Raw genomic sequence first — 26,792 nt, 5'->3', positions numbered from 1 at the left:
CTTCGCTTACTTCTCCACAGTCAATTCTTGTCTCTGTTAAGTGTAAACTTCTACTGAAAAGTAATTGTTTCAAAAGTTCTGAGAGTGTAAAATCAGTGTTTCTAATGAAAATTTACTGTGCTAAAACTAGGGTCATGATACCGGTGGGAAGGAGTGTCGTTTGCACCCATTTAAACAAAAACAAGTGCGGTGCATTTGTGTAGCGCTAGACTGAAGCATCTGCCCAGCAAAACCTCTGATTCTTCCTGGCTCCTTCATCCTATTAAAGCTTACTTGGTGAGCCATTTAATTAGAGATAAACCTTAATCTGTCCTGTGGACTCAGGACCTGTGCTACTTGTCATGTCAAGGACACACCTGGCAGTGGACCTGCCACACTTCTCCTCCAGCAGTGCTACTAGTAGGAATCTAATGGCACTGAAAATGTATAAGAATTAAGGGGAGAGTGTCTTAGAAAAAGTGCTTAGTTCCCATTCCCCACTGACTGCAGTGATGGGGGTGATGAAGATGTTTTCAGAGGAGGACGGAGTTTGTAGGTGTACAAACAGTGGTGCAGATGGCTGTTATTACCATGGCCATCATTTCCTGCCAGGCCCAGCACGGCAGGGCTGCACTCATTTTCCAAGTCACAGAAAGCAGAGTTGACTTTCTGGTATGTAGCAGTTCTTGACATCGATTTCTCTGCTGAGCAGCAAAGGAGGTTGTGGTTTTTATCACAGGTATGAAAGCATGTAATTGCAGTGTTATAGTTGTGGAGAGGGAATTTAGCTGTTCTGGAAAGAAGAGCAGCCCTGTGGCTGTGCCTTCTGGCTGTAGTTTTCTACCTGCAGGGAGCATGACTCAGATTGAGGTTTTTGCCACCTAAGACGTTACGACCATTTCAGTCTTTCTTCTCAAGCTAATGCCTAACTTCAGGTACCCAATTCCCACCAGAAGACACCTGAATGCTGCTGTTGGTTTGGGCTTTGCTACTCCAGCCATCAGTTCCTACCATGAAACTGTTCTGTAAGAGCACAGGAAGAGATGGCTGTATCTGGTCTCCTCCCTGAAATGGAGTCCATGCCCAGTCCAGCCTCCCAGTGCAGGCATGGGTCACTGCCATGCTGTGCTTCATGGGCAAGAGTCATGAACTGTCTCATCCTCTGAAACCTCCAAACTAGGCAGGCACAAAAAGTATAGTTTGCACTAGCCAGCACAGAGTTAACCTTGCACATTGGTCCTCATTTTTGCACATGTGCTGGACAGATCATATCTTGGCTCTCGCAGTATGTTCATTCCTTTGTGGTCCACATGCCAGATTCAGACCTCATGCTTTACTATCAGTTGCAAACTATTGCAAATTCATGACTTAATTGTGATTTATACTGTCATGGGATCAGAATGAGGATCTATTTATCAGTGCAACGCCCTTTTTTCCTATGATGTTACATAAACAACAGCAATGGTCTAGCTGGCCCCAAATGCACCTTTAATGCAGTAGCATTAGCACGCTAGATCCAACTTTGGATCTCTCATTTTTAGTTGACAAAATACTTAGCTTTCTGCCTGTAATGTATTGTATGTATTTTAAGCTTTTTCATTACTTGTCAATTATATGTGGTACTTCCAAAAGTAGTGCCCTTTATGGGCACTTGTCACTTTTAAGAGGATTAGTACTTCTTTAGCTTTCTACGTAAAGTTGGTACTTAGAAAGCCAGTTCTTGAGCAGAACAGGAGCAGTGGCAGCAGTTTTCTCCCCGTTTGTAACTCTTCACAAAATCATAAACCGTTGGTTTGAGATTTGTTGGCAGCTCTGGAAACTCAACTCTTGTGCTTTACACCGGCCTGAGCAACCAATCTGGTTTATTAAGTGACTGTGGCTTAAAAAAGGAAAGATCACCTTCCTGATACTGAACTTCTCTGTAAGTTTTGGTAAAACTCCAGCCTTGGGCTGCAGTACTGTGCGTGGTGCCTGCTCTTCTGACATTCACTGACTGACCCAAATGCCAGGCATTGCCACCACGCACATCCCAGCAGAACACCTACATGTTATTCAGCAAATCAATGCAGTTAGTTTCACTTGGGTGCCTTGGTCCAAGATTCCTTGTCATGTATGGGTTTTTTCTGGGGGGAATTTGGGGGGGGTGTGGGGGTGTGGGGGTGTGGGGGGTGGTGGGGGTGTTGTTTTTTTTTATGTAAATGATTTCCATGTTACTGTTTTCATTATTGCTTGTAGCGCTGCAACCCAGAATTTAAGTTCCAGGGGAAAGTCTCACATTTCAAAATTTCCATTTGTGTGAGAGTGAAAGATTTTGATTGAAGAAAAGTTTCTAAAATTTTCATTTTGGAACAGCTGAAATCAATAGAACAGCATACATACATCTTTCTATGTATATATATGTGTGTGTGCACTGTTAGGGGTATATGGCTACACTTTCCTGCCTGTCCCTTGAGATCACTAAGGTAGAAGCAACTCATTTCAGTTGCAGATCTCAAGGTGGGACCTGGCCATGGGGCTATTACCTTATTACATGATTAGACTTGTGTGAAGCGCTAGATGATGCTAAAGCCCCCTTGCTAAGAGAATGAAAGGGATGTTTACAGCCACTTTTAAGTCTTTCTCTATATTGTATTAACAAAGTGATAATGTTGAAACAGTTCATTGCAAACACAGCTCTGGGGGAATCTGGGAGGAAATCCATAACTCACCTAGCTGCCACGGCAACATTTCAGAAAGAGGAAGAGTTGTGCCTGGCACATAGCACCCCCCTGCTATGCTATCAGCTTAATCCTTGGAGCATGAAATTCGGTTACCTTTACCATAGGTGAGTGCTTTTAACCTCCAGTGAAAATGGAAGACAAATATTTCTCTTTAGTATGCCAGATATGTATGCAAATAAATTACTTTTTTGGAAGCTGCTTCGTGGTAAAGCATCTGTCACATACCTGTCTATTTTTGTCTAGGCTGCAGTTTCCTCCTGGGGCAGATTAAAATCAGTAACAAGGATGTATATAGAGAACTGAAGTGAGATTTTTGCTTCCTCACTGAGGGAACCTGCCATTCATACTCCTCTGTGCTCTCAGCATTGCAGCTGGGGCTCCCACTCAGATGAGTTCTCCCAGCTGGCAAAAAAATGCTCTGGTACAAAAGAAATGGGGATAAGCAGCTGGGGATGATACTTACCTATGTGAAACCCCTTCCCTGTCCTTGTAACCAGTAAAAAAGAGTATAATGGATTGGACTGCATATGTGTATTACATTAAGCGGATGGACTGTTTTCTCTCTTGTGACTGAAAAAACAGTAAGTGAAGTTAAATTCTCAGCCCTGTCCAGCAGAATCTCTTTTCCTGCAGTGTTGGTTTGGCTTGGTCTACAACATATTTATTCCATATTTATATGCGTGGATTTGTTTTTGTATTTATACCAGTACAGCCATCATAAGACTGTACTAATGAAAGTGGGGCATAGGTTTGTTTGTATTTGCATCTATTTGTCTAAGCATCTGCAGCAAAAGCATCCATTGCTGTGTGTACATATTCTGGGTTTATTCATTCTGTGTCCTACTCCTGTGGTGTTTTGGGGACTACTTGGTGGCTGCTTTGCTCTTGGGAGTGATTTCGGTATCAGGTGATAATAAGCCTTATGATGAGTGGCCGAGGGAACTGGAATTGTTTAGTTTCCCCCTAGAGAAGGAAAGGTTCAGGGGGGACCTTACTGCTCTCTTCAACTACCTGAAAGGAGGCTGTAGTGAGGTGAGGGTCCATGTCTTCTTCCAAGTAACAAGTGATAGGACAAGAGATAATGGCCTCAGGCTGCGCCACAGGAGGTTTAGATTGGATATTAGGAAAAAATTATTCATAAGAGGGTGATCAGGCATTGGAACAGTCTGCCCAGGGAAGTGGTGGAATCACTGTCCTTGGAAGTGTTCAGACACAGTGTAGATGAGGTCCTTAGTGACATGGTTTAGTGGTGGTCTTGGCAGTCCTGGAGTAATGGTTGGACTTGATGATCATAAAGGTCTTTTCCAGCCTGGCTGATCCTATGATTCTATGACACTGCGTGTACCAGTCTCTGTTTGCACTAGCCTTGACACAGACACTGGGAAATCATAGAATCATAGAATAGTTAGGGTTGGAAAGGACCTTAAGATCATCAAGTTCCATGCCCCCTGCCATGGGCAGGAACACCTCACGCTAAATCATATCACCCAAGGCCTTGTCCAACCTGGTCTTGAACACCGCCAGGGATGGAGCATTCACAGCCTCCCTGGGCAACCTATTCCAGTGCCTCACCACCCTAACAGGAAAGAATTTCCTCCTTATATCCAATCTAAACTTCCCCTGTTTAAGTTTTAACCCATTACCCCTTGTCCTATCACTACAGTCTCAGTGAAGAGTCCGTCCCCAGCATCTCCATAGGCCCCCTTCAGATACTGGAAGACTGCTATGAGGTCTCCACGCAGCCTTCTCTTTTCCAGGCTGAACAGCCCCAACTTTCTCAGCCTATCTTCATACGGGAGGCTCTCCAGTCCCCTGATCATCCTCGTGGCCCTCCTCTGGACTTGTCCCAACAGTTCCATGTCGTTTTTATGTTGAGGACACCAGAACTGCACACAATACTCCAGGTGAGGTCTCACAAGAGCAGAGTAGAGGGGCAGGATCACCTCCTTCGACCTGCTGGATGCTCCTTTTGATGCAGCCCAAGATACGGTTGGCTTTCTGGGCTGCAAGCGCACACTGCTGGCTCATGTTCATTTTCTCATCAACCAACACCCCAAATACTGTGGACTGCTCTGATACATGTCATGTGAATCTGGCTCCTGGGATGGTTGCTGAAGTGCTGCATACTTCAGCCTAGACATTAATTCTTTTAAGACACACAGGTTTTTCTACCATTTCTTTTATGCCTGTATAAAGACTTAATGCCAGTAGCTAGAAAGACTCATCTGCTCAGGCTTTCATGCTGTATGGTTAATATAAAAGCCAGGCAAGAACAAGAAGAGAATGCAGCCATGAATATCGTAGCCATTTAGCCCTGAGTGGGGGACATGGAGGACTTTCTGGGAGCAAGGTGTAGTGACTTGCACTCGAGAAAAACTTCGAAATCCTTCAGTGTTGTAGTACCTGCACTGTCTCTAATGTGGCTCTTTCCAGGTTAACAGCTGTGAATTCAGGGCAGCTGCAAGAGCCCAGGGACTGTTAAGGTTAATCAGAGCTAGGCAAGACTGTCCAGAACATTAGAGGGAAACTTCAGAGGCTGGTGAGCTGGAAACACATAGGAGTGAGTTCAGTGTAAGACTGGTATAACTTGATTTACTTGTGCAGATTGGTGGTTTATCAGTTAGCTGAAGCAAAGCTGAAAGAAAACATTGGCTTCAGTGAAAATGCCAATGATGCCATGGTGGTGATTATAAATACACGTTTTTATGTTATAGAAGCTATTCCATAAATGTCATGCAAACATTATAATGGAGTTTTATGTATCTGGGTCTCCAGTGCACAGTTTGTATATTCAGTGACACTGACCACCAAAGGCATTTGTCCTCTGTCCTGAAAAACAGGTCATTATATACTGGGGATCAGCCCCATACCCCCAACAAGATGTTTTCAGGGCTTTATATGGCTCTGAAACTCAGTAAACAGAAAGGCTTGAGGAAGAATAGAAAGCAAAGCTGTCCCTTGGGTCAATATGCATTTTAGTTTCACCATTCCTACTCCAAAGTTGTGTAACATTTAACTGGAAAAACATTTATAATGATAACAATATTTAACTAAAAGTCAACTGCAGTGTACTTCACCGACCTGCAGTATATTTACTCTTGGGGCTAAGGTTTTCTCTTTTCCTCACTCAAATTTTTCAGTTTAAACTCAAACTGACATCAGTTTGCAAAACAAGATCTTGAGTGTCTGAGAATAAAAGCCATATAACAAACACTTCCTCAGCCTCTTCAAAGAAGGATTTCCTTATTTACTTGGGAAGGAAGCTGGAAAAGATTCCTGACAATAAATAACTAACGTAAAATATTTTGCAGTGGAGAACATGGCATTTAAAAAAGAAACAACAGTGATTTAGAGCTGTGACAATGACAGTGATTGCATATGCAATCCAGTATCTCTTTCTGGGCAACACACAACACTTGTTTTTTCCCATTAATTTTTAGCTAGCACTGAGATGTGAGTTAATACAGGAGTGGTCCACCAAGCAAACCCTGGAGGCTTTTTTGTATCTTAGCAAGCAAAGCATTCCCAACTTTTGTATTCAACTTTGGTCATTACTCTTACTTGTCTGCACACCACAACAATATTAGCAATGATATCAGTTCACGCAGGGTTGTTAGGTAATTTATTAACTAGAAAGTTTATTCAGGCAATGCAAAATGCAAGATGTAAACACTTAGAAGGACAAGACTTGGATAAGACTCAAAGCACCTCTGTGAAAGCTCTTTCCTTCTATCTCAGGTGTGTCCTCAGACTTGAATGCACAGGATTCAGGAATCCCTGAATCACCATAATTTCAGATGGTGCTTCCAAGTGGATTTTTAGAGTTGTTTGGTCTTCCTACAGGTAGAAATACAATCTCCTCAAATGCTGCCCTCACCATTATATAGGCACAATTATAGAACCAGAAAAAAAAATTACTTTCAAAATTGAAGGTCATTCACTGGGAAGGAGAGGCTATGAGAGGTAGCATGTAGGTTGCATGCAGGTGTCCTGTGGTGGGTAGGGTCTGGAAGCTGTGCAAATGCCTGCTGCCCCTGTGTCTGCAGAGGAGCCAGGCAAGCCTTGTGAAGCTCCTAGACCCTCTGAGCACTTGCTTGTTTGATCAACAGACCTTTGCAGCCAGGGCAGCAGCAGTGCCCAGCTGATCTTTCCCATGCTGTGCTGGAGCTAACCAGGACAGCTGTCAGTGGGGCCACAATGCAAAGAAGATCACAGAAGAAGGTAGAAACCACTTCTTTAAAAATCTGTGTTGATTCTGGGTGTTCTGGGAGATGTTTCACAGCAGAGGCAACAAACCATGGGAGGGACACAGCTGAAAGAACAGCAAAATGCATAAAGGCAGCAAAGGATGGGAGGAAACACTTAAAACAGTTCTTCTGCCAAAGAAAATGTCCATATGATGACATCATCTTGATATAATTGACCTTTTTTAAAGCACAGATCCTAGAGGTTGTAAAGTTTCTTAGATATCATAAGGAAAAGAAAAAGAAATCAGATTTTACAGTGAAGGAAGAAAGAGTACAAATACAGCAAAGGCACGTCCTAGAGCTTCAAACGTAAACCCAGATATTAATGGAATCCAGACCTGCCTGTAAAATGTTTTGCAATAGTAAAGCTATTTCAAAACTTTTTACTGATGAGTGTTAAAAACTTGTGTTGGCAGAATCAACACATGAGATTGCCATGGAGAAGGCTGTAGAGGATGTTTTTGTCCTTATTAAAGATACATGGACATACATAGAGAGAGAGAAGCACAGCTTGAAATTTATGTTGCGTGTCAATACTACCTGACTGGGTAAAATGTTGCGCTTCTTTAGTATTATGGATAATTTTGGATTGTGAATACATGCTGGCTCAGCTGGTTAAGGATTTGTGGTGTTTGGGATAACAAAGAATTGGAAATGTTGCAACGGAATGTTTATGTGGAAAAAAATAGATACAAAAGAAAATTCTTTGTAACTAGGAAGAATTATCACCAAGAGGCACCTGAAAAATAATTGGTGACTGCAATCAGCCCGTGAAATAATTCTTCAGCACAGTTAGATTGTAAAACTACCTCCATGACTGACTCCATTAAAACAGTTACTTGGGGCTTGCCTTGGCTTAAAATAATATGTTCCATTCTGTGACTTTCAGAGGCATGTGAGCTGATTTCCTTGGCTTCTATAACGATAAAGTCCAGTAATATATTTGGGACAATTAGATCCTTCATCACCTAGAGAAGAAATACCACTAGATAAGTGCATACCTCTCAGCAAAGAGCCATTCCTAGCACAGGGAGTATTCCAGTGGCAGGCAGTAGCACTGAAATGGAGTGGTCACATGCAAAAGAGTGACTTGAGGGCTTAATTTTAAAAAGCAGGCCTTAATGTTGCAGATGCAGCTTTCTGAAAGAAAAACAACAGAAGGCCATGATATGGCATCACAGAAATAACTGCTCTTTCTCAACCAGCTGTTGTTGCTGTGAGTGGTACTGGCAGGATGTGATAGTCAGAGAGGTTATAATACCCACATACACATGCAAAGCACAAATGGTGACCGATGCTTATGAGATGTGTAGTACAGTGTTAGATGTGTTCACCCGTTCTCAAAAAAAAAAAGAATCCACTTTTTTCTCATTGCCTTCTTGCTCCTAGCCCCATGAGCTTGTTGTTTACCTTGGATAAGCTCTGGTGCTCATCAGAGTCAGTATGGCTCATTCATCCAGCAAAATGCCAGATAGTTATTTTCTGGGCTATCAGCGAGGACTGGTGCAGTGAAGAGCCACGCAAGTCCAGGGCAGTGCGAGGAGAGGTGGAAACTAGTGCCAGGTTGAGGAGAATCCTTCCCTGGCCATGGGAAGGGCCAAGCTGCTCATCCATATTAGCCTTAGCTACTCCAGCGTCTTTTTGTCAGGACAGAGGTTGAATGTGGCTCATCTCCAGGCTCTGGTTTCTTATAAGTTGATACTTTTGAGAAAAAAGAAGACTCAGTGAATGGCTGTTATAAATATTTACAGAGTATTTTCAGGCTGCCGAAACTCATCTATCAAACAGATTAGTGGGAAGGATTGCCTAAAGCTTACCTGTTATGAAACAGCAGTTTTGGAAAAGAACTACTATTTATGAGAAACACAATACTCATTTCCTCCTGAGAGAGTTTATGTTTGCTTTTGCTTTCATTTTCATTGTTACTAGCAGTTTCATGTTTAGCAGCAGTTCTCTGCAAAAGAAGGTGTAAATGAAGCCTCAGTTGAACCCACTTTCTGTTTCTGCAGCATTTTGAGACACTAGGGCAGTGGGTCCATGCCATAGTTTCTTCTGGGAGGCCTCACATAGGGCCAAGTGAGGGGTTGGTCAGAGACAGCTTGGGAAACATTACCAACAGCTTCTCTGAGATGGTCTTTCGGCTATCCCAATGGCAATATGGATTTACAGATCCCAGCCCCCTTTCAACCAGGTTTGAAATAAATCTTAATTTCCCAAGCCTGGTTTATGGTGTGGTAACACAGAGAGTTTTGTTAATACATATTTAAGGGGCAGCGTGTTGCAGGGCAGCATGAGAAGCCTTCGTCTAAGCTGTGGCCTGAGCTCCAGTTTAACGAATGAAGGGGGGATGGGTCAGTCATTTAGCTCCTTCTACCATAGCTTCCAACCAGCTTTAAACTACACTGACATTACTCTCTGTCAGTGCCTGGCTGTGTAAAGGACATTTACCTTATTTAGAGAAACACAGATCCTTCTTTCTTGTAACGTATTTTAGACAGAGAGGCGGAAAGTGGAGCTGTGGAAATGCACTTCATAGCTTAGCTATGAGTATTGTGAGGTAGATGTGAATTCTAACTAGGGAGATCTTTTGAAACTGCATCTTAGCTCTTAATACAGGAAACATGGGACCTTTGAACTCACTGTTATCAGCTGAAATAGGAGAATCGGGTGTGAAGTTGCAATCTTAATTTGAGCAATGAGACTCGTATAGAGCCTGCCATGTTTGCCGGGGCTACTGTTCTGCTGATTGCTGATTGATATACAGATTTTATTTAAATTACAGGATAGCAGAAGACAATGAGTTGCTGTCACAAATCCAGACAAGGGGTTATCAGGATTGCCTCCATCAGGATTGCCCAAGAGGAGAGAACACACTAGATGTGTTTGGAAACAACACCCAAAGAGCACTTGGCTCTGTATGTAACTAGATTTGACTTTCTTCAATGTGTCTTCTTTATTTACCAACACATTTACCACCACTGCTTCCCTGTAACAAGAAAGAACTTCTGTTTCTAATTTTGTGTTGGTTTAAACTGAACTGTCCACAAGCAATGGATGCTTGTTTAGAGAGCCCTTTTTTGTAGCTGGAACCTATTATTAAACAGTAATTTCGTTGTCTTTACAAGACATTGCAAGGTGGAAGTTAGAAATATCTTATAAATATTCCATATAAGGCCTGTTTATTTATGGTCATATCCTCTTCCTCTGCTCAGAATTTTTTTCCAGGATCACTCAAGGATGTAACTGCAGATGCGCAGCAGCTCTCCCCAGCCATGCCTCTAGCAGTCTCAGATTTGCCACCTATGTCCACATTGAGAATGAATCAAATTCTTTGAGAAAGAATTACACATATTCCTGAAAACTGATGTGTGCAGGTATGGGAAAGTAGATCCTGAAAGTTCCTGACGGCAGATGAGCCTATTGTATGAGAATGTATGTTGTATAATTGCTTATGTTTCTAGCCTGAAACTTTAAACAGAAAACTGGTGGGTTTAGTAGTAATCTGTTTTATTTTCTTGTGCTTGTTTTGCATTGTGACATGGCCACATTCCACAGGGAGCACAATAGCTGGATGGGGATGGCAGAGATTGCAGATAATATGCTTACAAATCATTAGCAGGACAATGCAGTAGAGGGCTCTGAAGTTTCCCGCAAAGAATTCAACACCCCTGAGTTAACCAAGGTAGTAAATATGCACAGAGCAGGGCAAGGGCTGGGGTCTGAGCCTGAAGGAGGGGTACAGCAGCAGGAGATAGAAGCTGGCAGGCAGGAAAGTTTTGGTAAGAAGGAAACCAGATGTGAGGGCACTGTTTGTAAACCCTCCCTTTTCAAGCAGTGCTTCCTGCCTGGAGATGAGGCACCCTATTGTTTTGAAAGAACTCAGTCAAGTCCCAGTATTCACAGGGCCACAGCTCCTGATGTGGATTTTTATGCTTCATCTGGTTAAGCACACAGAGGAATCCCCTTCTCTCCTCAAGCAAGTGCGTACTTTCCTGCTTCCATTGTGTGCTGTGTAGGAACAGGCTCCCCTTTCAATAGGACCAATGTAGATGTGAGCCGAGATTCAGGTCCCATTGTAGATTAGCAGTGCTCCATCTCTGCTAAACATGCCTCTGATGCCAGTCTCTGATTCCTATCATCACAAACAGCATTGCAGACAGAACAAGAGCAACACTGGTGTTGCAGGAATCAGGTCAATTCTGTTTCCTTTGAGAATTATAACCCTGAATCTGCCAGTGGTAAAAGAGCTGCGAGGATTTGGTGCAACCATCCAACAAGTCGGTTTGTATTCTGTGTCAAAAGTGAATGAGTTTTGTTCAACACTGAATCCTTATGAAGGTTAGAGGCACTGAATTCACAAAAGCATCATTGCCTTACTCAGAAAGTAAGCTGTTGCACATCAGAGAAGTTTAAACAACCTCTTTCCTTCTTTTGAATGTCTCTGTTTCAGAGAGAGGTACTATCTCCAGCCAGCTGACTGCCAGAAGCTCTGGATTATGATTCCTAAAATGTGATGCAGGAAATCTCCAGATTTTTATAAATGGTCCTAAGGCAAGATTTGTAGGAAAAAGCAGTAACTTCTGCTTCATTTGCACTTTGTAAATCAGAACAAGGGTCTGAAGGGTAAATTGCATTCCTCATTCTTTATCCTGGTTTTCAGTCTGTCTGACTCAGGCTGTGTCTGATCCTTGCAGCCACCTAATGGTTTTAAATCTGGAGACTTGTTCGTGAGCAAAGCACTTTAATGATGCTGTACCATGAGGGCATGACTTGCAAGCATGCAACAGGTGGGAGCTGTGTCTTCAGTCTGACATTTAAGCTGCTGGTGCTTGCCTGCATCCCTCTAGAAAGAAGTTTGTGAGTTATTGGTTCTGTTCATTCCCCTCCTTAGAACCAGTCCAGATGTAACATGTCTTGTGGGGTGAGCCTCCAGAATCCAACAGCTCTTGTCACTGCTCATGATGGAGTACATGGAAAGAAAAAAAAACGAAACCCCTCTGACCTTATGATTTCATGGCTAGATCTGGCTGAAGTCTGAATGACTGCATCTTCCCTGCAGCAATAGGCTGCCAGGTCCCCAAAGGTCTGAAGAGAAAGCATCTGATCTTCCCTTCCTTTGCTTTTGAGTTTTTCTAAGCTCTGAACTTATTGCAGTTTTTAGGGCTGGAAGCAGTACTTCTGTTTTCTTTAGCAACTATACATTTATTAATCGATGCTTGATTATTTACCTCTTTCTATGTTATGTGCAGTAAACTGCATCAGACTGATGGAGTTATGTGGTCTGGGGAGAGACCTCCCAGCCCAGAGCTCCTGAAAGCTGCACTGGGCTCTTTGTTGGCATTTTTCTCTAACTTTAGCCAAATTATTCAGCTTTTCTACCACAGTGTGTCCCTGTCTTCAAGGGAACCATCAGGTGAAAGAAATCTCAGCTCCCAACTCCCCCATAGGCGGATTATGAAGAATTCATGCCTGAAGAGCACTTTGTGAGAATTGACTTTTAAGACTGAATTATTGATGCCTTGACAAACCTCTGCTTTATTGCACAGGAAAGGGATGTTAGGAGAAACAGATTACTTAAAAAAGCCTACTAATCAGATAATCCTGGCACATGCTGCTGCTCAGACTTAAAATCTCTATGCCTGCATAGATATAGAGGTATATGAATGAATGCACTACTGTCTAAATATACACACATTTGAATTGCTGCACACGGTCTGTGTAATTCCTACCAGCATACAGTCATACTAGTTTGGTGCACTTGGCAAAATTTTGTTTGTTGTCGTTTAAATACTCTGGATGACATTCAGCCTCAGAGTACTACTGTAGTTGAACCAGTTATCTGTTTTGCCTATAAGACACCTGATGTTAAAGTTTCTTCTCCTAAGAACATATTTTTCAAGCAAATGCTGTTCACTCTTTGGTAAACATGTAGCTCTCCAAAATCCTCATCAGGTTATTTTGCTGTTTCTGACAGCCTGGCTTGATGTATGTTTGTCGTGGTTTTACATAGTGTTATTTACATTGACCTGTAGACTTTGCAGGTCTTTCAAAATCTGTCGTATTCTCCTTTTTTTTTTTTTTTTCCTCAGATTCATGCAGGTAGAAGGCATAATGTCCAACCTGGCTTCCAAAGTTTCTCACCTGATTTGTGCTCTTTGGTGGAGTCTCAGCAGTTACAGCAGAGTGCAAAAGTCTTGTAAAGGTAAGAGAAAGTGAGCAGGGTGTAAATGTTGAGTGATTGAGGACAAGATACATATCTTCTCAATAGAAATGTCAGGTCTGGGAAGCATTAGTTCAGGTAAATATAAAGGCCTTAGGCTGTTTTCAGCTTAAGACACTATTAATTAACCTAACAGTATTAATGCTGCCAAATCTGTATAGTTGCCGAGGGATCTGTGCTTTATCCTGACAGAGGCAGCATCGGCACAAAGGTCAGCTGGTGGTCAGCATCACGCTTCACTTGTGCATCAGTACAGAGCTTAATGCTTCAGAGACTGAACTTTTGTGCCCTAAGGAACATTCTTATGGTATATATTGCTTATTTGTGAAATCCAGGTTTTGAATATATATTCTATATTTTGAATATATAATTCAAATATATATTCCATATTTCAAATATATTTCTGAGTAATTTCTTCCTAGTTGTGGTAATTTAACGTTCCTGCTACTCAGTTCAGAGCTGAGTGCACCGAGTAGAGGGAACACAGCTTGATGCTTGGGCTGTGCCGTTGGCAGCTGAAATAATCTAGTCATGACTTGCAAGCTAAGTGTTATGAAATCGCTGATACTGGATAAACATGAAACATCTGGTTTCATCCCTTATAACACCACTGTTTTGACTGTAGAGAAGTGCTCACGGTAATGCCAACCTGAACTGAAGTTTGTAAAGTAAATGTAAAAGCATGTAAAGATGCTTTACACTGCACTTGAGACATCAGCAGGCAAATGCACTAAGACCCAGCTGCATAAGCGATCCCTGCAGAGATTGCAGAACTAATGCAAGGACACAGTTTGTGCTGGGAGAATTACCCAGCTAATGGGATTATCATTGAGCCAGGGAGAAATATTATACCCTTCAGGAGCTGGTCTTCAGTAATACCAAAAGGAATCTATTGGAACAAGCCCTGCAATGTTAGGGTGGAACGTTACATTAAAGCAAAGTCAAATTAATGCCTTGTTGGTGCTGAAAAGGGACTGTCAAACAGCTGCCTGATCCCACTGTTTCCCTTGAACTAGGACTCACCTGTCCTTGTTCTGGGCCAGGCCACGGAGCAAAAACAACTCTGCATACACAAAGAATAATTTTCTTTTGGCAGCTTGCTCCCTGACTGGAGTTTCCACAAATGTTTTGTTTTTACAGCTGATGATTTTGGGGTTTTGAAATATGTGTGAGTGTCTCTGGACCATGCATTGGACGTGGTCCTGCCCTCATTCCAGTTCGTAGGAAAAGCCATGTGAACTGCAGCAGGAACAGCCTTGCTTTATGGCTTACAGCCTGGAAATACTGTACTCAATGCAGTGTAGCTTTCCAAATCTAGATGTGATCAACAGGATCGCTTTAGTGTTGGTTTTTTTTTTAGGTTAGGTGGCCAGATAATCTGTGGAGAAGCCAAATACAGACATCTTTTCTTTATGGTTAGTAAAAATGCCTAAAAAAACCTGGTGAAGATCTGCCAAATTTTTGGAACTCAGAACATAACGTACATGCAGTAGGGTTGACTATGCTGGGATAAAGGGGTGAAACTCTCACAAAGTTAATAGAAATATTTCAAATAACACTAGCAGGGAATTTGCCCAGCTGTGTTTCAGCTGCTGCCATGCAAAGCTCTAGAGAATCAAGCTTTCTCAAAGAGAAATTGTGTAAGCTCTGCAGTGTTGATAAGTAGGAATACCTATTTATTCTGTCTTCAAACAAAAGGTGCATAGGACTCAAACAATGAATTACTATGCTTAATGGAAGTTAGCAGTTCTGAACTTACTCTGGCTGAACTTGTACATCAAACAGGAGAAAACTCACCTTGTCTTGAACCTCAAGGAAAAGTACTTATCATTTTGCTTATTTCACCTTGCAACTCTGATGGACTTAAAACTAAAGCTCTGGTAATGTATTTCTGTATTTGTCTAAGCCCATAAAGATAATCTTAGCCCTAGAGGGCTTAGAGTCAAAATCATTACCTTGCAGCTCCTTGTGTACATATGAACTGCTGCGTAGCGCCAACCGAAATAGTGTGATAGTTCACCTCTGCATGTACTCACAGGGCTGATGTCTTATAAAACAAAACAGCTGGGCATGGATAATAAAATCTGTTGCTTCTGTTGGGTTTGTAGGAAGATCTTTCTGTTTCAAAAGCCTTCTAGTAATTGCACCCGTAATTGCAAAATAATCTTTTAGTAATGCATCTTCAGGCAAATGCAGGGAATGAAGTACACCAGCAAGATGGCTCTATCTGATCCTATGCCTCCCTGATCTGTCTGCTTGTAAGCTTTCTCTTTTGTGTGAAATGTTAATGTGGAAGGGAGGATACTATAGCTCCAGTCCCTCCTGACATTTTCAATGCATTTCCCAGGTCTGTTTTTCTGTCCTTCAGTGTAAAATTAATTTTGGCATAATCTTGTGTGAATTAAACTGCAACACAATGATCTCTTTGCTCGACTCATATTTGCTGTCTGCCTGATTTATGTTGAAAAGGAGCACTTGGGCATGCCAATTATCCTGTCTTTTTATTTGCCTTGTGCATTGAGCCTTTGGCTACTAGAATTAAACTGAAAAATGCAATTAAAAGCATTAGATGTAGCAAACATACAAAAAAATATCATTATATGCTTGACAATGTTCTCCTTCATATTGTTAATCCCTGCAGATCTACCTGTGTTATTAGATTTCATATATGGATTTTATTTTTCTCTAAAGACTACGTTAACTGGAATAAGCAAGTTGCATGCCTGATCACATAAGAAGAGGAAAGGAAGATGTCACCGTACTGGAAAACCTCGCCTGACTTTTCTTGATGAGTATGGTCTGAACTTGAATTAAGAAAACATTTTGTAGCTTGAATAACAGTTGCAGATACCTAGACAATGTTATTAGATAATGTTTTAGACAGACAAATTTGGCTTGGTGCACTATGGAAATTATTGCGTATAAACAAAATTGTCTCCAACTGTGATGAGATGTACAGAGAGGAAGTTCAGGTGATGCTGATCTGGGCAGATCCTTCCTACCTACAAACCTCAACAGGGTCTACAGGCTTGTGAGCCACGTCAGTGGTATCCTCTGAGGAGTGCACTTAGGCAAGGGAAGTGCAAATGTCCCTCACTCTTCATTCTCAGATTAAAATAAATGGTCAAATAAAAGCAAAATTCTCACTGGGAATGTAGTTACGGTAAATTGGAAAGCCAGGAACTGCACTGCTGTTGGACACAGCACTTGGATTCCTGTGGTTATTTCTCTGTAAAAATATAACACACACCCCCCCCCAACCCAAATCCTAAACAAACATGAAAAAGCCTAAAATGATATTAACCATGCAAACTCAGATTACTTGCCTTTCCAGTGAGCCTGAGAATGCATAATGCTAGTGCCTCTAAAACCACAGAATTTTAGGGCCTTTTTATGGTGAGAATATGCTTAGAGTTGTATTAATTGCTTGCAAAAAAATAATTGAAAAATACATCTCAGCCTGTAATAGAAACACACCATTGAAAGAGAGACTTGCTGCCTCTTTATTGCAAAGACCTCACAGAAACCCCTGTTGCACTCAGTTTAAACCTTCTCTCCACCTGTGGCTGCCAAGAAAGCTTCGCACAGAAAGCCAATGTCTAAAGCACAAAGAGGTACAGGCAGAAGAAATAAAAAGGTAAGAACGAAAGATGAATCCAGAGGTTAGGCTCTGTGGTGGTATATCTGCCTCTGCAGTTAGGTGATGAAAGACACATACGCTGGCACCTCTGCAGAGTTAAAACAGATCAGGCTGGAAAAAAGGTGACTTTTTAATTAGCCAGGGCCTGCATTTCCAGCCCTTCATGCTGTGCTGCGTGAGAAACCTGTTAAATACCTGGCACAATAAATCCCAACAGTGATAAAAAACTGAAATTACAGGCAAAAAAGGATGGCAGCGTCAGGACTGGCGGTATCTCTGTGGGTTGTTTGATTGCAACATTTTACCCCTTCTTGTTAGTCCTGATAAGGGTTGTAAAAGAATGTATAAAACTAGGCAACTTTGCCCAGCTGGACTCATTTTACTTAACAATTATTGCTCAAGATAAATCAGAGAGAAAACATAAATACACTCAGGGAAACCAAAACTTCAGATACATAGGATAGTTCAAAGCATGTAAAAATTCTCTTTTCCGTAATTGTAAGGGATTTGTAAAAACAAATCTGGATATATCTAGCAAGGTTTTTCTGAAGGGCAAACCTATCCTGATTTGCACTGGTTCCTAATGTTTCTCAAGATGTTTTCTTTATGGCTTTGTGAAAGTGATGCTGACCTCTCATTTATGGTGACTCCAGGACTGCACGGCAGCTCAGGCTGAGTCGGAAAACAGGCAGGGCGTTTCACCCAACCTTCGTCCTTAGTAGTTATGAGCAGCAGGCTCATTTAATATTTGTAGCACTCTTTACTGGCTTATTTGTTTTCAAACGTTTCAGGGAACAGGAAGCAAGCTGAGTGGAGGGGCGGAGCATGTAAAGGATGGCAGTCCCACATTCTTCTTTCCTTGGCTGATTAATTTATTGAACTAGCAGAAAGCACCAAGTCTGACAGTTTTGACCTTACCTACCTTTGTTGCAGTTTGCCTGCTCAAAAGAGTATAGTAATACCCCATTTATGCGCTGTTTGTTTGTTCCAGTTACTGCTGTCCTTGCAGTCAGAGGCTCCTTCATCAATGCACTAGATGAAGCAACTATAAATACATGGGCAAAAGTTTTATAATCTGCGTTAGTTTTATCCCTGTTCAAACCTCATTGTGACAAAGCTCAAGAGATGCTGGGTGCTCATACACCTTTATAGCTGAGGCTGCAGCAACCCACTACTGCGGTCTCGGGGTTCCCTCTCCATCAGACATGGGCCCAGAGCTCCTTAGGACAGCATCAGTTTCTCTGTTGGCTGCAGCAGACTGTAGTTAAGGTCCTAAAATGACAGTATTTGAGTCATCTAATTTCTTCCTTATTAAATAGCTAAGTCACCTCAGCTACTATGAGAAGCATAGTATTTTCAGAGGACACTCCATGCTCCCAAGCCTGCAGCAACTTGAGTGTTGTATTAAAGACTGTAGTGATAGGACAAGGGGTAACTGGTTAAAACTTAAACAGGGGAAGTTTAGATTGGATATAAGAAGGAAATTCTTTCCTGTTAGGGTGGTGAGGCACTGGAATGGGTTGCCCAGGGAGGTTGTGAATGCTCCATCCCTGGCAGTGTTCAAGGCCAGGTTGGACGAGGCCTTGGGTGATATGATTTAGTGTGAGGTGTCCCTGCCCACGGCAGGGGGGTTGGAACTAGATGATCTTAAGGTCCTTTCCAACCCTAACGATTCTATGAACACTGTCAAGGAAGAAAATAGCAAACCTGCTTCAGTACTGCAAGTGCCAGCTCATGATGGTGTGTTTACGTACTAAACCCCTTACCTGAACAAACACTGTAGACACTGGTGAATGGTTGGGTTGTGATTGCACAGGCATGCCATAGAAATCACACAGTTCAAGTGAAATGAATGTGCTTGAGCGCCAGGCTGGTCATGAATCCCAGCTTTTGGCAGCTGTTTTGATTAAATTCACAATCTCTTCCTGCAAGTCTAAATAAGTAAACGCCCTCATTGTTTTGCCTCACCATTTATAAAGAGCTGGCAGGCACCCAGGTGCTGCTCAGGAGAACGGAGGACTCACACAAGAAATGGAATTCCCCACAGCTCTGCCTGGGAGTCAACAGCCACCCCTGCTCCTGAAGCAGGGGTCTGCCCATGGGAGGGCTCCTGCTGCCATGACTAGCGGGGCATGAATGGCTACCCCAGCTGATCTCTAACCCTTGCTGATGTTGTTGCTTTTTAAACACTCCTCTCCTCCCCCGTCAAATGCCCCCTTTATCACTCAGACAAGATCCACTGGCTCCTGAGACTTTACTTAGGGAAAGGATGAGGCATTAACAGGAAAAGCACCTTTTGCTCTAACTTGTTTTTCTTCTGGAAAATGAGTGATTGCAAAATTTCATTATGGATCCTGGCACATACTAGCTTTTAATGACTGCTCTGCCCTCATTGATTTGAAAGTTGAAAGATCATTTTGTTTTGCTCACAACTCCAGCTCTGGAAACTGAAATAGAGTCAAGCTGAGTTGCCATCCACCTGCGAGTAAAATTTGGTGACCCCTGTCACCAAAGAGGTGCTGATTTAACCTTGCTACCCTTAACAGACTGCAGGTTAGTAAAACAAGTCTGTTGAGGAAGTTTTCTAAGGAAGAGCACCCAGCTGTGTCAGCTCTGCTGGGTTAATATGCAAACAGTAAACCAGTTTTCACAGCTCAGAAGATACTGTTCCAGGCAGGCACAGGAGAGGTGCCACGGTAAGAACAAACTCTAGTCAGGATAAAGTTGCATTTCAAAGTGACACTGAAAATTAAGTGAAAATTGGGATTTACATTTTGAAGTAAAGGCCCAAAGAGATGGGATGGGTGGCTGGTGGAAGTAAGCATATGCCTCAAGGTGACAGGTTAGCAGATGTTTTTATATCTTGCTTAAAATTAGTCACTCCGTTGGAAATTCAGGTGAGAAGATCACCAGCCCAAGAAATCAAGATGATGATGCTCATTAAAATAGAAGGCCTGAGCCCAACTTTATGCCAATAGCATCATTTTAGTCTGACTCAGAGGACCATTTTAAACTCTGAGTCAGTCTATAATCCTCAGTGAAGTGGTTCTAGGTTTCTACTATGCAACATATATATACATATATATGTGTGTATATATAAGGACAGACAAATGTGATTTATAATAAGTAGCTCCTTAGAGTGTGCTTAAATATATACATTGGCTCAGGCTAAAAGCTTTTGTTTCACCAGCTTCTCCGTATCATTCCTGGTGAGACATGCAATTTCATAGGCCATTGTGTTTGATTTTCATAATTCTCTTGTGGAGTTGGACAACACCCAATGAAGTCTATATCTGTGTCCAAAGACAGTCCTTGTATACAAGATGCCCTGTCTGTATGCCATTATGACATTAAATGCAAACCCATGATGTGATTTCTGATTAGCCACATAAATTTGAGTGGATTATACAAGACCTGAACTAAGCAGCTGGCTCTTTATGCTCAAAACCAGGTTTAAAGTCAGTTTAAGTCTGGAACCTGTGCCTCCGATTCATTGCAGTGACTGTAAAATAACAAATAGCATCTTGGCTATCCACACAGACAATCAAAAGCCGTGTTTGAAATGTAATGGTATCACAGTATCACAGTATGCTAGAGACTGGAAGGGACCTCAAAAGATCATCTAGTCCAATCCCCCTGCCGGAGCAGGAACACCTAGATAATGTTACACAGGAATGTGTCCAGGTGAGTTTTGAATGTCTCCAGGGAAGGAGACTCCACAACCTCCCTGGGCAGCCTGTTCCAGTGTTCCATCGCCCTCACTGAGAAGAAGTTTCTTCTCAAGTTTAAGTGGAACCTCTTGTGTTCCAGTTTGTAGCCATTACCCCTTGTCCTATCATTGTTTGCCACTGAGTAGAGCCTGGCTCCATCCTCGTGACACTCCCCCTTTATATATTTATATACACTAATAAGGTCACCTCTCAGTCTCCTCTTCTCTAAACCATAGAGACCCAGCTCCCTCAGTCTTTCCTCATAAGGGAGATGCTCCACTCCCTTAATCATCTTAGCTGCCCTGCGCTGGACTCTCTCCAGCAGGTCCCTGTCCTTCTTGAACTGAGGGGCCCAGAACTGGACACAATATTCCAGATGCGGTCTCACCAAGGCAGAGTAGAGGGGAAGGAGGACCTCTCTCGACCTACTAACCACCCCCAAATGAAGAATGGTATGATATTTTGAAAATCTGGTAAGCTCTGTTCCACTTTTGCAGAGGAAATGGTGATGAAAAATAGGAATGCAAAAGGAAACGCAAAAGTTTTGGAGTCCCACTGCTCAGCACACAGCCTCTCAGGCTACAGTGGAGAGGTGAGGCAGTTTTGACTCCTGCCTTTGCATGCTTTTCTGCAGGGGATTTTTGGGTGGAGGAAAAAACCCCTCCTAAGTAGATACAGTCATACTAAATGTATCCTGCTGCTTTGCTGAGCTGTTTCTACTTTGCAGTATTTCATAACCCACAGCACATTTGCACCAGGAATGAATGTGCTGGAGCAGCAAATGCAATGGCAGCTAACAGCGTGGAGTGTGTGCATCTGCCAGATGGTGAAAACATCAAAGGTTAATTCATCTGATCACTAAAATAATGCAAACATCAACTTCTGACTGTGGCAAGTAACACTGGCTCCCATGGACCCCAGAGCAGTGTCAGGGCTGCTTTGACAGCGGGGCTCTTTAAGAAAGGCCCTTTCCTCCTTGTAGCATCAGAAGCCTGTAAAAACTGCGTTTTACTTACAAATGAGTTGCTTTATGCACCATTAAAAGAGAGAAATGCCATGGCACAAAGTAATAGACCCACTTCTCCAGGTATTACCCCTAGGGGTTAAAATGGAACCATTTCCAGGGGCACTCACAGCTCTCCATAGATTTTTGGAGATGCTGCTATGCCTCCATGCAATCCATCACTGATAAAGCCAGAGCTGTATGAAGGCAGTGGAGATGATAGTCCTGAAAATAAAACTGCCCATGACTACATAGCAATGCCCTCAGTGCAGCAAGGCAGACCTGCCCTTGGTGCACTTCCTCACCCTTTTAGATTTGCAAACTAGAAACATGCACAGCCACCGTCAGCGAGACCTGAATAACCACACATGCCCCAACTGGTTTGCAAAATGTCAACTAATAGCAGGCAATACCGGAAAAAAGTCTTCATGGCATGGCAAGCACTGAAAATGATTCATGCTGAGGAAAGGTTATGAGGTTATCTGTGTATTTTGCAAGAAGTCTTGGTAATTTCCAATTAGCATGAGTTTTACGCTTTGTCTATCCATGAACTCACAAGTCAGGGGCTGGGTTGCCACATCTGTTTTGGTGCAGTTCCCACAATAATGCTTTCGGTTTTACAGTGTGTTTCTAGAAACATGCTCCCTCTGCTGTCTATAGTGTGAATTATCATAATTAAAAACCTCTCCAATTGTAATGAAATTACTAGGTTAACAGTAAAAATTCTCTTTGTTTATTCCTTTGCCCTACTCTGAATCCCACATCTTGATGGCACTGCGTGTACCACACCTGTCCTAATATTGGCAGTGTTTGTGGGAGAGGTAGTTTTCTGTAACCCCAATTATTCTTGTTTTAAATTTAAACTTAAATTTTGAAATGTTGTTTTAAACCTCATAATATATGTTCTCTAATGAACTCTGCCTCTCCTATATCCTTAGAATGTCTTATGATGGGAAGTGCTGTGGTTTTGTAGAGGTTGTGCCTCAGAAAAGAACAAGTGGTTGTGATAGAAATATTTAGTATTTTCTTGCTTATATAAAGTCACAAGGAGTTATTTACATTAGAGTTTCTGTAAAAAACAGTTTAAAAGGAGCTATTGCAGGGTTTCTTTTTTTTTGTTTTCTTTTGCCTGTCTTCCTCTTGAAGAGTTGATAAACACTTTAAAATGCTATAGAAAATCATTGTGAAAAATTATTAAATTTATATTAGGGGTAAAACTTAAGTCTTATATTAGCGATGTGCTACTAACAATTTAAACAACACTTATAGAAGAAATAAATGCCACTGGATTAGTGCCAGAAAAAAATGAAAGCATGAACATTTGTGCTTCCCATGGAGATGAACAAAATAAAACTGCTGCTTAAGTCGTGCAATTGAGGGTAGGAGGTGTGTAGTAGGCTGCTGCAGTGGGAACAGGGAAATACAGCTCCAGCACCATGGAGGCATTCAGTGCAATCAGAGATGTGCTTGGCACCAGGCTCGGTTTCTAAGCTTGGCTCTTCTGAGTTTTGCCATCAGCCAGCCCTATTTGCATAAATACTCAGCGGCACCATGTATCTGAAAAAGAAGCGTGTGGTATCTATAGTACATTAATGCTTGAATTAAGATGCCTCACATCTTCATCAAATGCCATTTGAAGATGCTGTTGACAATTTTGTGCCAAACCCTTTGTCAGTCCTCGGGTGGCAGCTCAGTGCCGGTGGAAGGGCAGCACAGGCAGCAGTGGGGCCTCCAGTGGGTGCTCACTGGGCATCCTCCTGCAGCGCCACGTGGCATGGGATGAGATGTGCAGCTGTACCTGGCCATGGGAGGCACTGTCCTGGTCCTCCCAAGCCCTCCACAGGCACTTATTATTAAATCTAAGAAAGCATGACTGGAAAAATTGTTCTATGAGGCCCAGCCTGTTTTTAATGCATTTAATACAGGCAGGAGTATGACTCCTGCTGACAAAAATAGGCTTGTAAGTCCTTTGAAGATTTTTTTGCCTAGTACTTTTTCAGCAGGAGAAAAGCTTTGTATTCTGTGAAAGTCACTGGACCCTGCAGGACAAAATGGCAAAGCCTCACATTTAGGTATTTCAAAAGTTGTGCTGCTATGACCATTAACAAATGAGACAGAAAGGGAAGAAAGTGGGTAACAGTTCAGAAAGAATGTGAAAGGAGGGCACATAGGAATGAAAACGGAACTAGGACTTTCACTGGCTAAAACAGATTTCAAAAATGGACATGATTTATAAACATATAAAAATATTTTTATAGATCAGAATGGAGAACATGAGCTCCACTCTCCATCTTGAAAGAGAACAGCAGCACTAGTGCAGGTATTGTCCACTATTCAACACCAGCAGGTGTGGTCACCATTACATGGCAGAAATGAAGTAAGAGGAGGTCACCCTCACAGCCCACAGACACACAGGCAAGGTTTCCTGCCTTGAAAATAACCACCTTGACTTTGGTTCCAACATTTCTTCAGGAACTCTAAAGTCTCCTGTTTTGTTTCACTGACCTCTGCTAAGTGAAAACTCAAATTGGAAATGCTGCACATCAGAAAATCAAATCATTTTCTCATGGTCCTGTGGAAAAAAAAAAAAATCACAGATATATTTCACTTTATTTATTTGTTCTTCACTTTGATAGCACATCTCAATCACACTTTCTAATTAGATCTTACAAGATCTTTCACCTGCACAGGGAAAAATAGCAAAAAAAATGGTCATGCATGAGATATGAATGCATTCACACCAAGTATGTTGTACTTTCAGGTTCTGAACATCATAAATAAGAGAACATTGAAATAGCTATGTTTTTTTTAACAACATCATTGTGGCAGATCATAGCAGCTTAAAAAGTTTAACGGAGGTTAATCTACTTCTAATATTTTTATTTGAAAAGGTTTTTAATAAAGTTTGGTATGAGATTAAAAAAAAATTGAGGACCAAACACTACAAAATAATATTGTAAAGAAAAAGCATTTCTTTTTCGTTTGTGGAGATTTAAACCCACAATGGCCTTTATGCTTTGGCTGGGGATGCAGTTTTAGAATTACTTAGATGAAGGTTAAGAAACTCAACTTATCTGTAACTTTTATGCATCATGAAATATCCTTAAACAGGTTTGGGCTTTAAGAAATGCTGGACACACATCCTTTAAGAGGTGTTAAACTAGGGAGACAAAACCTCTATTTATTCCTGAGACTATTGGCCAAAATACTGACCTGCTAATAGTTCCCAGATCTATCAAAGCAGGATACAAATGACTATAGGTTCTGTTATTTGAGTTTGGCTGTTTTTTTTATTTAAAAGGTTACATTTGAATGCTTTGATGGCCATCAGAAACAAGGCAGTCTTGCAATGGGCAGATGAAGTCTAATTTTAGGAGGGGAAAACAAAGCTCTCTACAAAAAGTAGCTAGTCATACTGATTTAATGAAGATAAGTAGACATACTTACTGAGTATCTTCTTTTAGAAGGCTGACTTCTTACTATGCACAGGTGAAATATTGTTACAAGTACTTGGTCTGATCCTACAATGTGCAAAGTGCCCTAAACCCTTTTGTGAAATAACCAAGGAATGAAGGTTCTAGGTGCATGCGAGGAAGCACTTCAGGAGACAGGACTAAACACATGAACAAACTGAGCTGTTGGAACGTGCATTACTCCTAATCTCTTGCTATCAGGCATCAGCTCTCTGTAAGTATGCCTGCTGGCCACAGCTGAGCTCTTGTCTGAGTTAGTGCTCAGTTTCTAGGAGCTTGCAGCAGCTAAGCTGGAAACAACTGAACTTTCAACTTCGGGCACCAAGACTTGGTGAGAAGGAGAACAAAGCAAAGTAGGAGGAAAGCTGCATTTGGACTACCTTCAAGGTTTACACTGAATTTTAATCAAGTGTCTTGTGCAGTTATGTACTAAAAGGTCTTTTTAGAGCTGAAACTCAGACCTTTCTTTATATGTTATAGGATCCATCACATATCTTTGCAGCTATCACATATTTAAACCATATAACTAAATAAAAGTAGTCAAGATAAAAGTAGTCAAGATAAAAGTAGTCAAGATATTCTGATGGAACTAGTTAATACTGTGACAGGGCATCCAAGTTGTCCTGAGATCCTGGATGTCATGTCAAGCTGGTGATGATTTAGTAAACATTCAGTCCAGTTATATACTTACTACCATTTCTTGTGCCAAGACTTTAATGTGCTTCAGTGCATGAAGGAACTTTACAACCAACTCTATGAATATATATATTCCAGCTTTCCATTTCATTGCAGTTAAAAAAAAATAAGCCAGCAGCAATTATATTATAGCTTCATAGCAGATATTTATAACTTAGCTATAAACAAATACTGATCTAAAGCTTTGCAGAAAGCTGTCAGGCAAACTTAATTATTACAGAGTTTATAAGCAGATGAGCCACTTTCTTTTCCAGTACTACATTTACTACTATCTTTTAACGACAGCAGGTAGATATAAATTACATCTTTTCTGGGTTTACTCTTTAAGTGGGAAAGCAAGGAAGAAGCCCATTGTTGCAACAAAGTGTAACTATCTATTTTTCAATCTTTAAATCATGGTTTAAAGGCAAGTAAAGGGAGCTGTCTCCATACAGGAGAAAATGACAGATCGGTAATTTGTCTTTTGAATGGACTTAACTTTGTTTGCTGTCTGGTTTAAGTGTAAATTAAATCTACTGAAATTGCATTTACGAGGAAAGGAGGAAAAAAGGGTTTAAATCCAGACAAAAAGTTTGAATTCTTCTGCAGTATTAATTGGATATCTTGACCAAAATTTACTCTGATTCAGACTGCCACTTGGCTGCTCTAATTGCACTAAGTCTTTGTAATGAGTTATGTGGAAGAAGAATCTGGGCCACTGTTTAAAAGAGCTTTGCCTTGACATCTCCCTGTAGACCTATGCTCAGAAATAAGTTTCAGCCTGCATGACTGAGTGTACATTGAGGCCTTGTCTCATTTTTCTTAATACATACAGCCACATTAACAACCCAATATTTCTAGGAAGCAACGATTCAGCAAAGTCATTCTCTCATATAATTTAAACACCAGTGAAAGTGGACTGTTCTGTGTATACTTTAAATGACAGAAGGCAGTTTGATCTACCAGTACCCTGGGTTGGTTTGTTTGTTTGTTTAATGAACTTTTCAGAATCCTGCCATAAGAAACACTCTAATGAAATTGCTTTTGTCACGATCTGCCAACAGGCAAAAACCCTCAGCTTATGGTACTTTGATAGGAGCCAGGACAGAGATGGTGTAACTCAGG

At 41.6% G+C, this 26,792-nt stretch overlaps 2 long non-coding RNA genes across 3 annotated transcripts; one reads left to right on the top strand and one right to left on the bottom strand.

Moving 5' to 3' along the window:
- Positions 1 to 11,694: 11,694 nt before the first annotated feature.
- Positions 11,695 to 24,281, top strand: LOC133268818 (uncharacterized). 2 transcript variants are annotated; one of them, XR_009743181.1, is made up of 5 exons: positions 11,695 to 11,733; positions 13,036 to 13,148; positions 15,858 to 15,963; positions 21,275 to 21,357; positions 23,778 to 24,281. It is a non-coding gene; the product is annotated as an uncharacterized LOC133268818 (long non-coding RNA). The 2 variants fall into 2 exon arrangements; XR_009743182.1 differs by lacking the exon at positions 15,858 to 15,963.
- On the bottom strand, positions 16,646 to 20,030 carry LOC133268203 (uncharacterized). The gene is made up of 2 exons (XR_009742990.1): positions 18,491 to 20,030; positions 16,646 to 18,217 (listed from the first exon to the last, which is right to left on the bottom strand). It is a non-coding gene; the product is annotated as an uncharacterized LOC133268203 (long non-coding RNA).
- Positions 24,282 to 26,792: the final 2,511 nt, after the last annotated feature.

Source organism: Pezoporus flaviventris, unplaced genomic scaffold (genome assembly GCF_033815535.1).
Source record: "Pezoporus flaviventris isolate CSIRO_AGI_PZ_B2104156 unplaced genomic scaffold, CSIRO_AGI_Pfla_v1 ptg000013l, whole genome shotgun sequence".
Classification (NCBI taxonomy): domain Eukaryota; kingdom Metazoa; phylum Chordata; class Aves; order Psittaciformes; family Psittacidae; genus Pezoporus; species Pezoporus flaviventris.
Note: the sequence above shows the minus strand (reverse complement) of the source record. Positions and strands in the feature narration are given on the sequence as shown.